This window comes from Sylvia atricapilla, chromosome 1, assembly GCF_009819655.1.
Source record: "Sylvia atricapilla isolate bSylAtr1 chromosome 1, bSylAtr1.pri, whole genome shotgun sequence".
Lineage (NCBI taxonomy): Eukaryota > Metazoa > Chordata > Aves > Passeriformes > Sylviidae > Sylvia > Sylvia atricapilla.
In genome coordinates, this window is record NC_089140.1 from 93,252,421 (window position 1) to 93,265,495 (window position 13,075).

Sequence of the window (13,075 nt, forward strand, 5' to 3'; positions counted from 1 at the left end):
CAGTGTCTTCCTGATACAAGCAAATACAACAATCTTTAGTAGGCTTTCTTGTATAAGAAAAGATCACCTAAATAAGTAAGATCAAATGAAAGCAAGATTTTTAAAACATTAAAGTTTGTTGGCACACTGATTTGAAATAGACAATAAACAGATTAAAATGTTATTCTGTATATGTCCTTTCATAGTATTGAGTCATTTTGTGATTTTTTTTAATTGAGAGAGGCATTGACTTAGAGTATCTTGACTCAATTCCAGCTCATTTTGTTTGTAGAAAAACTCCTGTAGTGTCAGTTAAATAAATTGCCTGTCCTATAACTTCTTAAGCATTTTAAGTTTTCTCAATTTAAAGATTGCTGCAATTCAGAAACATTTGAAGTTACTCCTGTTTGTATTTTTGTTTGGAGGCAAGAAATTATAGTTCAGACTGAAGAGAATGCTGAGTAGCATTGTGGTGAGACATATATAGCGAGTTTCTGGCCAAGAGAGATCTCCTGCTTGCAAATTCTGCATTTACAATATTAAGTCAGGCAGGTTCTGGGGATGAAGTATGAAAAGAACCCTTTTGTGAAAGGTTATATATTCTGGGTTGTGTTTGGGTATGGACAATTTTCAATGGGCAGATGGTAAGCAAGTGATGGACAAGATAATTGTATTGCCAGAGTGTTATGACGTGAAATGAGCAAAATGGTAATCTGTACCAAAATTACGAGGTGCCTTTGTTTCTGTGATTATCAACTTGTTTATCAACTTGTGTATTATCAAGTTGTTTATCAACCTGTGCATGTTCCAGTCCCACTGGACCTGGAATCACTGTGCATCTGATTCTGTTATCATCTGCTTGCACCTTCTCCTCATGTGGGATTTGAGAGAGCTTTTGTGCTATGATCTGCAATCCTCCTCCATTTTAGCAGACCACCAATATTTGGTGACATTTTAAGTGCTTTAGGACTGGCTATACAGTGTAGTTGGCAAGATAAGGGAAACTGCTGTGTATGACTAATTCAGTGTAAGAGTGAAAAAAGTGCATTCTGATGTATCCAAACTGATGAAATGTTTACATGCAACTATGTTAAAAAACCTCCAAAACAGTTCTGGTGATAATTGCTTTCCACTTTGCTTAGCTTCAAACACAGAGGCTGGAGTGCTTTTAGCTTGTGTTTTTACACATCCTTGCTAGATGCTGTGAAGCCTGTGGTTTGGAGGTGGAGCTGTATTTTTTTCTGAGTGAATATTGTGTGCTTCAAGATAGTGAATGAGGAAAGCACTTTTTTTTTTTTTTTTTTTTTTTTTTTTTTTTTTTTTTTTTTTTTTTTTTTTTTTGTGCCTTGCATTTCTGTATTTTTGTTTTGGAAATCGACCTTAATTTTAGCAGATGCTCAAATACCAAACTGGGAATGGATTTACTAATACATACTTGCCTATAAACAGTTATGCATTGGTGTTACTGGATGGACCAAAAGAAGAGAGTTATGAAAACAGTAGTGTTAGCTTAGAAAAGGCAGGTTCGGTCATTCAGAATTATTTCAAGGTCTTAAAATGCCACAGACTAAATATTAATGACCACAGTGGGACAATGTTGAAATGAAGAAAGGATTCTTCATTTGGGAGTGAAAGACTCCAGCTGCAACATCTAAAACTTATCATAACTGTTAACTTCAATAGCTGAGTTTCCACTTAAAAATGTATTATAAATCAGCTAAAACCTATTGGTATAATTTAATTGCTCTTAATTCAATAAAAGCTGGTTTAAGTATGATGCTACATTAAATAAAAGACCCATTGCTTTCACTCATAGCTAACTCATGTGAATATTAAATGACAGGTTTTGATTCAGGTGTAGTAACCTGTATTAATGACTGTACTTATGCCGTGAGTAGTTGTTTGAAAGTGCTGTAGGTGAATTAAGAACTGGATGGTAGTCACTGAATGGTGATATTTTTTGAGGTAAGAAATAAAGAATTTGGCCAAACCAACAGCTAAGTATCTCTTTTCTGAAAGGTTTTAACTCTCATAAGGAGTGGAATGAGAAGGACTTTTGTGGATTGAGTCAATTACAAGATGCACAGAGAAAGTGCTGAAGGAGTTGTATAGTTTGTTCTATGTGTATGTGATACGAAGTTTCAGTCACAGACTGTAGAAATATTACTCATTATTGCATTTCCATGGAGGAGTGCTTACTGCAGTGTTTGAGGAGGGGATTTTTAAGATTCTCTCGGAATACAATCTTAGGGGAATGTTATGAAAAGAGCAGTCAGTTTGTAAATGGTTTGGGAAATAGGGGTGAAACACTCGAAGAGCCTTGTATGAAGGCCCTTGTCTATCTAGCATGTAGCCAGTGAGCAAAGGCTCCTGGAAGTCAGTAACCATCCAAAGTGTGCTTCAGTGCTGTTCTGGTTCCTGGAGCTGGGGGGGCAGAGGTGGACTTAGTGTGTCTCACAACTGTTTCCTGAGGCCCACCACTCACAAATTTGTGAAAGAGCTGGTTAGCCAAAACCCTGCCATGCTGTGGTTGGGGTGGAGATCAGCTCCAGCTCTTTCCCAAAGGGTTCAGACCTGTGTTTCCTGCTGCAAGGAGCAGGCTGCCAAGGTAGAGGCTGTTGAGCAGGAGCCATGTTCCCTTTCTTCAGTAAATGTGTGTCTTGGTGCAGAGAGAGTTACAGCTCTCCCATACTTACACTGATCCCTTACAGGATAAAGTGAATGAGCTCAGAGTAGGGAATAAAGTCTGTTTGTCTACTATCCTACATTCCAGTGAAATCCAGCCGGCTAAAAGCTATCCTATTCCATTTCTGTTCCCCCTTGCCAGAGTATTGCTTGTTTTGTGGTTTTGTTTTGCTTGGGGCTTTGATTATTGTATCCTTTTTTACAGTCAGTTGTCATTGTGTGAACAGATTCAGAAGAAGGTAGGCCCTCTCTGCCCCTCCCCTGCTTCCCACCCCCGTGCTCCAGGTACACGATTCAGAAATATGGATTGAAATATTCCCAGGCCAAAGGAGTGGCCTGTGTCATTTGGGGCTGTCCTGCCATGGTAAGAGCCACACAATTAATGCAGTCCCTGAAATTCAATGGTCAGAATCTTGCTTTCTCTCTTCAACACATCTGGACTTCCTACTCTCCTCTGGTTCTCCCAGAGCCCTGCTCTCCTGATGTTTAGAAATATTCTGACTTTCGGTTTAGACTTCTGTGTGGGCAGTGTGTATTTTCTTCTCCTTCTCCAACACTCATTTAGCTTTACTTTACTTAGGCTTGACCTGTCATGAGCTTTTAGTCTTATCTCTGTCTAATAGACATCATCTTTGCATCTGTTCTAGTAAAAAATTCATGTTGTTAGATATGGCTGACCAGAATTGTACCTTGTATTCAGCTGATGTTATTGTAGTGGCTTGTGTGATGACTTTAATTCTTCCCTGTCTTAGCTGGAAATGTTCCCTCACTCTACAATGTAGGTCTGTTTGTCTGTCTTTTTTTTTATCTATTTTCCCCTTGCCAGATCACACTGGTGACTCACAGTTATCCTGTGATCAAGCCAGACAGATCTTTCCCTTCAGTGTCGTCTAAAACGATCCCTGGTTTCCCACATCCTGTGTGAGTGTGCTAATCACAAGTTTATTATCTCATGGTATGGGTGACCTTCTGCTATAGCTGCTTAGAAAAAAAAAAAAGTGAGGAGTGGGTTGTTGCAGTGTTTTCCGCTCTGTCTTGTGATAATCTTTAGCCTGATAATTCACATTTTCTATGTTTGAGACAAAGTTGGCTGAATGAAGACCTCAGATGTCAGAGAAATAACCTCATTGTATATTGATGGGGTTTTGGGGTAGAATCATGTGGAGCTGCTTGGCTGTGTCATCATAGTTGCAGTGTTATTTTGATGGCAGAACTTGAAAGCCATGAAGCACTTGTAGAATAGGAAAGGCGGTGTGTGTTGTGATTACAAACCCTGGCATTATGAAGCAGCTGAGAATGGGTTTTCAGAATTACAACTCTGGATTTAATTTTCTAATGTCTGCCAAAGCTTCTCAAGTGGGCTGTAAGGTTTTTTATGTGTTGTCCTTAACTTATCTCTGCCTGTGCTCTAGATCTGTAATATGGGAGAAAGGTTTACCTTCTGGTCATGTGTTTTGTCTACTTATGTTGCAAGACCTTTAGGGGAAGGAACTTCCTGGCTATCTTTTCGTGCTGTCTGGAAAACCCCTCTTGGCTGGAGGCTGTGGACCCTGTCACAGATGATGGCATTTGCAACATTTTCTTTTTTAATTAAAATTTTAGTTAACAGTAAAAGAGTTTACAAGTGCAACTTGTTCAAGGACAAGATATTCTTGTGATGAGTGCTGCAAATATTATATACAAGCTTACTTTTAATAGAGTGGATTTGAGATATATTTTGGTAATCATGATTGGAAGTGAAGACACTGCCAGTCTCTTTATTGAAACATGTATTTTCTCACTCCATTATTTTGATATGTTGTCAAATTTTGCTGTATTTTTCTTTTGTACACTGATAAATGGTGAACTGCATTTGAAAACCGTGCTGAAAAAATGAGAGTATGGCCTGTCACATGCTTTTGTCTTCCTTTTAACGTAGAATAAACAATCTGGTTTTCTTTTTAAGGAAAGAAGGGGAGATAATGGTCTTGTGTACATTTAGAACATTCTCATGTTCAAATGGAAATTTTCCCCTGTGTCTGTCATTGTTCTCTTCAGTAGTTATTCAGTAATGACTGTTTCTATATTGGCTTTGAATGTACCCCTGATAAAGATTGGGAAAACAACCTTAGTACATGACATTTAGGATTTAGATAAAATGAGACAATGTTCAAATATGAGCCACGAGCTCTTGAAAGCATATTTAAAGAAGCACACAAGTACAATAATTATGTCAGGGTGTTGTTGCTCATGCAGATTTCAGCTGCTGTTACTCATTAATTATTTAAAATTCCAGATGCAACAGCTCACAGCTTAGTGACTGTAACCTGCTGAGCCTCTGACCAAAACAATTAAAGCCAAAACATCTGGATTAAAATTCCATTTGAAAAGGAGATAAATTGATTTATTTATTTCACAGCTATGCAATTATCATTAGCAAAAAAATATTTTTGCTTTCTTTCCTCAGAAGGAAAAGCAAATCAGTGTGTCATCCCCAGAGAAAATCCCAAACTGGGGTCATAGTATTTGTGTTTCCAGACAATCATTTTTGAGCCCAGAAAAATTGCTTCTCTACAGCTTTCTGAGTTACTTTGTTCTTAAATGTATTTATTGATTTCAGAGAAGAGGAGTTCATAAATCTTAAGCTTCATGAGGTGTCACTTGCAACTTGCGTCTCAAACCATTTCTGACTGGAGAAAAGTCTTGCTTGTGTTAATGGACTCTGGATAATAAATTTTAGGAGGTTGCCACATGACCTTTGAGCGTTCTTGCATGTCTTCAGCATGCTTACAAATTTAAAATAGTGAGGATTGAGTCTTCATCAAATTACTTAAAAAACTACTTTAAGAGCATGATTTCATGTATGAACACTCTGACAATAAGGCCAGGCAGAAGAAGGCAAAAAGAAGTTAGAAACACAATGCACAAAAAGAGAGAAATACAAACATAGAGTTAAGGATGCATTTTTTCTGTGTCAGAGAAGAAGCATTGGGTTTTGTGCCTCTTTGGCAGTGTGTTTATGGGAAGGAAGGGAGGGACGTGACTGTAGAGAAGTCGATTGGGCCAAAGGGAGTCGACTCGGAGCATGGTGAAAGTCAGACCCTTTCGCAATATCAGTATGTATGCCAAATGTTACAGAGGAGAATCTACAGGAAATCCCTCTCTTGGTTGGTATGTTTGCAGCATAGGTAACATTTATGAAGTCAGGAGAGAGAGAAGGATACTTTTTTTCTTTTAACTGGGAAGGTATAGTGATTCAGTGTTATCTCACAGCACAGTTAATGCTGTCTGAAGGGGGTGAATCATCTCCTTGTCCCATCTGTCAGTCGTTGAATATGAGAAGAGCAGGCATACAGTGCCTTTAATTCAGGTGTGTTTACAACTGCAGGTGTGCACTTTTATCATCAGTCTCTACAAAGTGTTAATGAAATACTGATCATCAAAGTGCCTGTGTTCCCTGGGAAGCTTAGGTAACCTACTTCACTGTGAAAGAGAGAATATACCGCTCAACATTTGGAGAGGGCTGTTTTTTCTAAGCAGAGAACGGGGGGAAAAAGTGAGTTATCAAATATATTATGGTTTTATTCTCTTGGAATTTTTTAATTTCTGTTTGAAAAGAGGTGCTAGGTCTTGTCTGTTTTCAGAGTACCTTAATATCAGAAACTGAAAGTCTTCAAGTAACAAGCAATTATAATTTTCTGTATCATTGATCAGTTACTTTATTTTTGCCCTTTGATAGTGATGAGATTATTACTTTGGGCTGAAATTCTTCATGATTTGAATATGAATTTGTTATTTTTTCATTCTCCTGATTAATACTGCACTTGGGTTATATATTCTTCTGTGATGTTTCCTATTTTTCAAAACTACTTAGGAATATAAGATAAATGTCTGGCTTCTAGTTGTTGACTCACTGAGGCTGAATGTTGAGGTTCACAGCTGTGGAAGTGTATTCGTAAAGGAAATATGGTACTTTACAAACCATGATGGTAGAAAGTGCTGGTCTTAGTAGTCTACTGCATGTCTTACAAATACATAGAATGAGGCTATGGTGTGTCTCTGTTCTTAAACTTTATATCTTTCTATGTCTCTTTTTTTTTTTTTTCTTTATTTTTTTTTTCAAGAGATGATTTATTTTACTGTAGCATCAAATTATTTTGTCTCTGGAGCACGGAGGTGCTGAAAAAAATAGTGGATGAATATGTGTCTGATCCTTTCCAGAATGCTTGGAAAAATTTGTCCTAGTTCCAAGGTGTTGTATGCCATGCAAACCTAAACCTATACGAAAAAGAAAATAATAGCACCCAGCCTATTTTGTTGTGGTGTTGTGCATAAAAGACAGAATGTTGCAAAGGAACCTGTTCCTATTAGTGACTGAGATAAAAACCAGACAAATCAGTCTTAGTTTTGTAGGAGGGCACCATTTTCCTCTTGGTATTTACATTCAGTGGAGGTGTGTGTGTGTGGCCCTCTCTGTTACCTAGACTGGGAATAGCTGAGAGGCACAAATATCCCAGCAAAGTCATAGAGTACTTACAAGGAAATCCACGTTTAGTCAAGACCCAGTTGTAGGTACAGTAGTAGAAATGCAGCAAGTAGAAAGGATGGAGCTCAAATGTGCTGGGTGCATCTGTACCTTGCCCCAGGCATTTGGGGTCCTACCTGGCTCCCTTCTCAGATGCACTGGAGGTGATTAAGGAAATTTCCTTATGACCCTGCAGGTGGATTGGCACAGAGTTCACAGGGCATTGCTAATCTTAGTGTTTTGAAGACAAACAATAAACATGTGGCTAATGCCAAATGATTGTGGTCATCGATGATTTCTGTTTGTGTAAAGGAGTGTAGGTGCCAGCATGTACTACATGACCTTAGGGGAGCATTTTTCCATTTGGGAAGGAGAAAACGCCTGTTGAGAAATTTGTTTTAAAATTGAATCTTTTCTTTTTCTTAATGGGTGAGACAGGGCTGATGGTGTTCTAGGAAGGAGAGTGGAGTGGGTTGAAGAAAGAAAGGAGAGAAAAGCAAAAGAAGACTAAGCTACAGAAAATAAATGTATGTGGCTTAGCAATTTCATTGCAATTTCATGTTGTCTAGAATCAAGTTTGGACTATGCTCAGTGTGCTGAGGTGAGATTCCTGGAAATCACATGCTTTTATAAAAAATAATGTGCAATATCCTTCTTGATGGCAACAGAAGAAAGTGGTAATCAAAACAGTCAGGAAACATCTTAAACCTTAGGTTCTGCTTACCCTATGGCAATTCTAGGAAATAGTTTGCAACAATATTTTTTCACAGAATATATGCTCTCTAGCTGTTGCAGCCTTTCTTGTGTGCCAAAGTGTTGCAGAAAATTTTAGAGAAAATTAAATAAATAAGGTGCCCTTTGCAATGATACACGAAGTGTGTGTAAATTACTGAGCAACTGTGGAGCACTTTCTCTGGTAAAAAGTGTTTCAGATCTTGGCCAATCCCTCAGAGGGGTGGTTTTCTAGGGCTAGTGTCCTTGCTAAGGTACATGCAGTTATCTGTAAACATGGAAATTACTGTAATATCTAGATAAGTCAGTACTGTGATATGCAAGGCACTGTACAAGCATGATTAAATACATCTGTAAGTATTAAACTCCCATTGGCTTCCCTGATTTATAGGCTATGGTCACTGCTGAAATCTGGGCTTTGATAATTCATGATGGAAATATGTCTGAAATAATGTGTTTTTCTTTCAGAGAAATATAATTGTGGAAGTCAAAAGTGCAATAAAGGTTGATTTATGAAGTATTGCACTTTCGCAATAATGAAAAATAAAATCTGCATTAAATAAGAATGAAACTTGTAAGGCACTGTATTTTGTAAAATAATTTGACAGTTGAATTAAGAGGGTGGGATTCCTGGGGAGTTTGTCCATGAGGCAGATTACTTTTTTTTACGTGGTTGCTCACATCTGTCTATGAGGCATCTGACTGTGGCTGCTGATGGATTTAGCTGCAGGTCACTCATTTGTGCCTGCTGGAGGTTTTCTTTCTTGGTGAGCTGGAATATTACCACATGCAAGGTTACCACAGTGAGGGAATTCTGAAGAAACAGACGAGGCATGCCCAGTGTCTCAGTCTTGTTTTGAAAGAAGATGAAGTGAAAGGCTTCCTTGCAAAGATGTGTATCACACTGCGAGCCTAAATAAATCCACTCAAAGATTTCCATCTAGCTGGCAGCCACTGCTGTGCAATGTGTCAGCTTACTTCCCAGGAAGTTATGTAACCAGGACCTGACACTACCAAAACCAAACAAAAACCAAACACAAAAATTAAAAAAACAAACAACCCAAACACAAGTAAAACAAACAAACAAACAAAAAAAACCCACAAAAACTTGGGTAAGTTTGTAATTAAGAGTTTATATTAGGGGGCGACCAGAATTAGAGAACTCGCACATTTCTTAAAATAAATTTCACTTTTTTTTTTTCCCTGATAAGATTTGTATATAGTAGTAAAATGTCATATTTACTTGGGTAAGAATAGATATGAATTTACCAGGAAGTTTTAAGTAAATTCCTCAAATACTTTTATATTCTGTGGTTACCCTTCCCACGTGTGAGTAAGGCTAGGGGAACTTGTAGCTCTGCACTATTACCCAACATCAGTCTGTGATGAATACATATTCCTAGACAAGGTAGTAATTATGTTCTGATACTTGTAAATATGTAAGTCCTTGCATACTTTTATTATTACGTGTAGTTCTGTTGAGTCATAATTAACGTGTGGGAAGAGGTAAGATCATATTTAACAATCCATTTTCAGCATTGTGTGATACACATTCAGTTTATGCTTTTTAATTTGAAGTGACCATTAATGTTCAATAACAGTGCTCCATGTGGATTGGCATACAGACTGTTTTGACTCCTGAATTACCATATCATTTATTTAAAGTCTGATGACTACAGGGGTGTGATCTTTTTTCAGGCCCCTGTGAGTAAGAAAATACTATTTTGCAGTTAAAACTGCATCACCTGCAGAGAGTAATGCCATTGTATTTCTTGATATTTCCAGAAGGTTTGGAGAAGTGTTTTTCTGCCTTTCAGTGAAAATTCTAAATCATAAGCTTCTTTACAGGACAGTGGGTGCGTATGGGAAGATGATTGGAACCACTCATTTAGCTGCAAATATCAACAGGCGGACTACAATGTGCTAAAAAAAAACACTACAGTGATACATATTTCTAAACGCCTGTTTTTAATAAACTGCTCAGATGAAGACAAATTACATAAGTGGTTTTTTATAGGTATATGTTGTGTAGAACAGAGTTTTTCCATCTCTTTTTTTATTTTGAGTACTGGAAATAGAAGTTTTTCTCCTTGGGTAAGGCACTGGCATTTCTGTAGTTGTTGCTAGTTGGAATATGGGTCCGTGTTGTGACGAAAGTGGGAAAGCTGCTTGGTCTGGGCTTCCATCAGGTTATCTGTTAGACTAACTCCAGAAGAAAGTGAATTGATGGGAGGAGACACTTTATTTAATTTCCCCAGGCAAAATCCCTCGGCTGTTTCTGGAATTACTCAAGGCAGCCAGCATAGGTGGAGTTACTGCTGTATCAGTCATGGATTGGGAAGTGTCAGGTCATGGCAGCAGAGCTGATTCAGCTCAGTAGGTGATTGTGGCATAGTGCTGAGGCAGACAGATCGCTCTGCTGGTGGCACCTGCAGCAGTGGTTCACAGCTTCCTGCCCCAATTCACTCACTTCACCCTAAAGAGTTCTTAGGTAGCAGAAGTGTTTTGAACTTTTAGTCTTCTTAGATCAGTTTACTTGTGTGGCCTTTAATTTTCTGAGCCTCTCAGATGGTTTTATTATGGAACCAGCAACTCTTGATGAGGAGTTTTATGGGGGAGCTGGTGATGTAACTCCATTTGCTGCAGGCATGCAGAGTGTCCCCTCTCATTTGTGGCTCAAGATCATATACAAAATTTGTCATCTCATAGGATTTACAAAACTTGCAGGGTTTCACTAGGAAGGTTTCTGGCAAATGCTGTTGAGGTCATAAGCTCAATCTCATGTGCAGGCCTGTTTTGGCAGCTTATTGTTAGGTGTGATTCATGTGAGATTCAAGGAAGGTATTGCATTTCCGCAGTACTTCTGTTTCTTCATTGCTTGGAGCACTGTCACTGTTCTTGTGGCTGTTCTTCAGTGCTGAGTCATTCATGGATTCCTCTGCAAAGAAGAGTGTTGTTCAGTTGATGCACGTTGTTAGGGAAGTGTAAGAAGCTATTTCTTCACTTCATACAGAGCTGCTTAATCTGGCAACCTGTACATTATAAAAAGAAAATATGAATCTTTTTCCAGCTGAGATGTTTGGAATAGTTGGCTGCAAGTTCCTACAAAGATTGTAAAATGAGTTGAACTCAGTGACTCAACTCATTGCATAAAGATTGGTGCAGGCAGAAACTGTGCACTATGGTCTCCCTCCAGACAGTAAGAACCAAAGTCAGTGTTTGTCTTAGTGTTGCAGGGTGTACTTTCATCCTGAAGTGGAAATGACCTGTGTCTTCAGTTTTTAGTCAAGGTGGATTTCTGCTTGAGGCTGAAGTGAAAAATCAAGTCTTTGTTGCTATAAATGTTTTTAATATTTGCAGGCTTGGATGTATGTATGATTTTGCTTCCTACTCAGATATCCACAGAACAACTGGCACTTTACAATTTCTTTCATAATTCACGTCAGATTCTTGGAAGCCTTTCTTTGCCAAAGGATTACTTAGATTTCCTTGTTTAATAGGTAGCATGAAGAAATCTGTAACATTAAGGATACCCTTGCTAGTGGCAGGTTGCTTTTGTCCCTTTGGCTGAAAAGTAGTTTTATGCTATGTGAGGAATTAATAGCAGCTACCTGTAGCTAGCTTCTCTTCAGTTCAAGCATCTACATTCATTTATGCATAAAAAAAAGAAAAAATAAAATCTAGTTGTGAGTGTTTTATGGGTGCAAGGTGGTTGTTCCTGGAACATTACTCCAAAGACAGGAGGGAGGCTGAGGGGAGGCAAGAGGACAGGATCACAGATCTGCTCTGCAAGTGTTATGTTGCCTTCATTATCTATGCACTTAGACATATGTGTGTTATAGACCAAACTGGATAGTTAATTTTTCATAAATTGGTGGAAGAATAACACATTTGCCTTTATATTCTGCTGTAGACATCTCCTACAGTTTTGTATTCCACTCTGCTTTTCTTATGTTGGGAAGTAGGTGATGAGGAATGAGCTGCTGCTCATAATTTGTAGAGCAAAGGCCAGTTTGAGAAAGTTCAGGTCTGAAATCCTGTGTATATGAATTTATTTGTATTTTTCCTTGAAAAATTTTAGAATGTTAGAAGTGTGTGAATTGGTTGTGCTAATCTCACAGTTGGAAAGTACAGGGGATATTGTTGTTTTTTTGTTTTGTTTTGCTTTTTTAATCTTGTATGCAATAGATGGTGCTGGTTTGAAAAAACCATCTGTTTCCAATTCAGCGATAAATTCTATCTTGAGTGCATTTACTGAGTTTGGGTTTTGTTTTTTTTTAATTCTTGTTTTTTTGAAACGTTGGAAACGGATTTTTGTGAGGAATTATTTAATTGGATGCAGCAGCAACATGGATTTTAGAGCAAATTGAATTCAGTGAATTGCCAAATGAGCACTGTAGACTCTCAAAATTGGAAGGTTATCACTGGGGGTTGGGTGGGGTGGTGAAGTGTGTGTGTAAATAAATCTGTCAGTCTCTCCAAAAGTTAAAGTAGAGATACAAAATAAGGTTGATTACTTATGACTGTCCATCATAGACATGTACTTTGTCAAAACCAAAATTTGTGTCTTTAGAATCCTTTTGTACACAAATCAGTGCATGTAGCAGGGGTTATAAAAATATATGAGTTTATATAGCCTATTGCTTTACCTCATGCATGTACTTTTAAGCAATGCATGTAATCTTAAGTTTCATGACTTCAAATGCTGTGATGCTTTGCATTCAAATCATGCCAAGGCAGCAGCTGTAAGATCCTATACAGATACCTGCTTCTGTGGCAAGAAATATGTGGCACAACCTCAAGCGTGCTTTAAAAGCTGAAATTTGAGTGTTGTGGTTTAACCTACATAAGCTCAGTTAGAGCTGAGATAGGACCGGATGAGCCAGAAAATACGAAGATAGAGTTGGCATTGCTTTCCTACGTGCTTGTCATGGAAGAGGGAGCTGTAAACAACTCAGTGTTCTAACCTCCACAGCAAATCATTAGCGCTTAGTGTGGTGCTTTTTTTCACTAATTGCTGTTTATATAATGGTAAATGTGAATTCAAAAGAACTTACTTGAACTTTTATGCAAGTTTATAGTTACAAGTTATTTGATATGTACTGCAGTGTTTGTTATTAAAAACATAATATTGGAAGACAGGGCCTCTACCTAATTTCTAATCTAGTTTTGTTT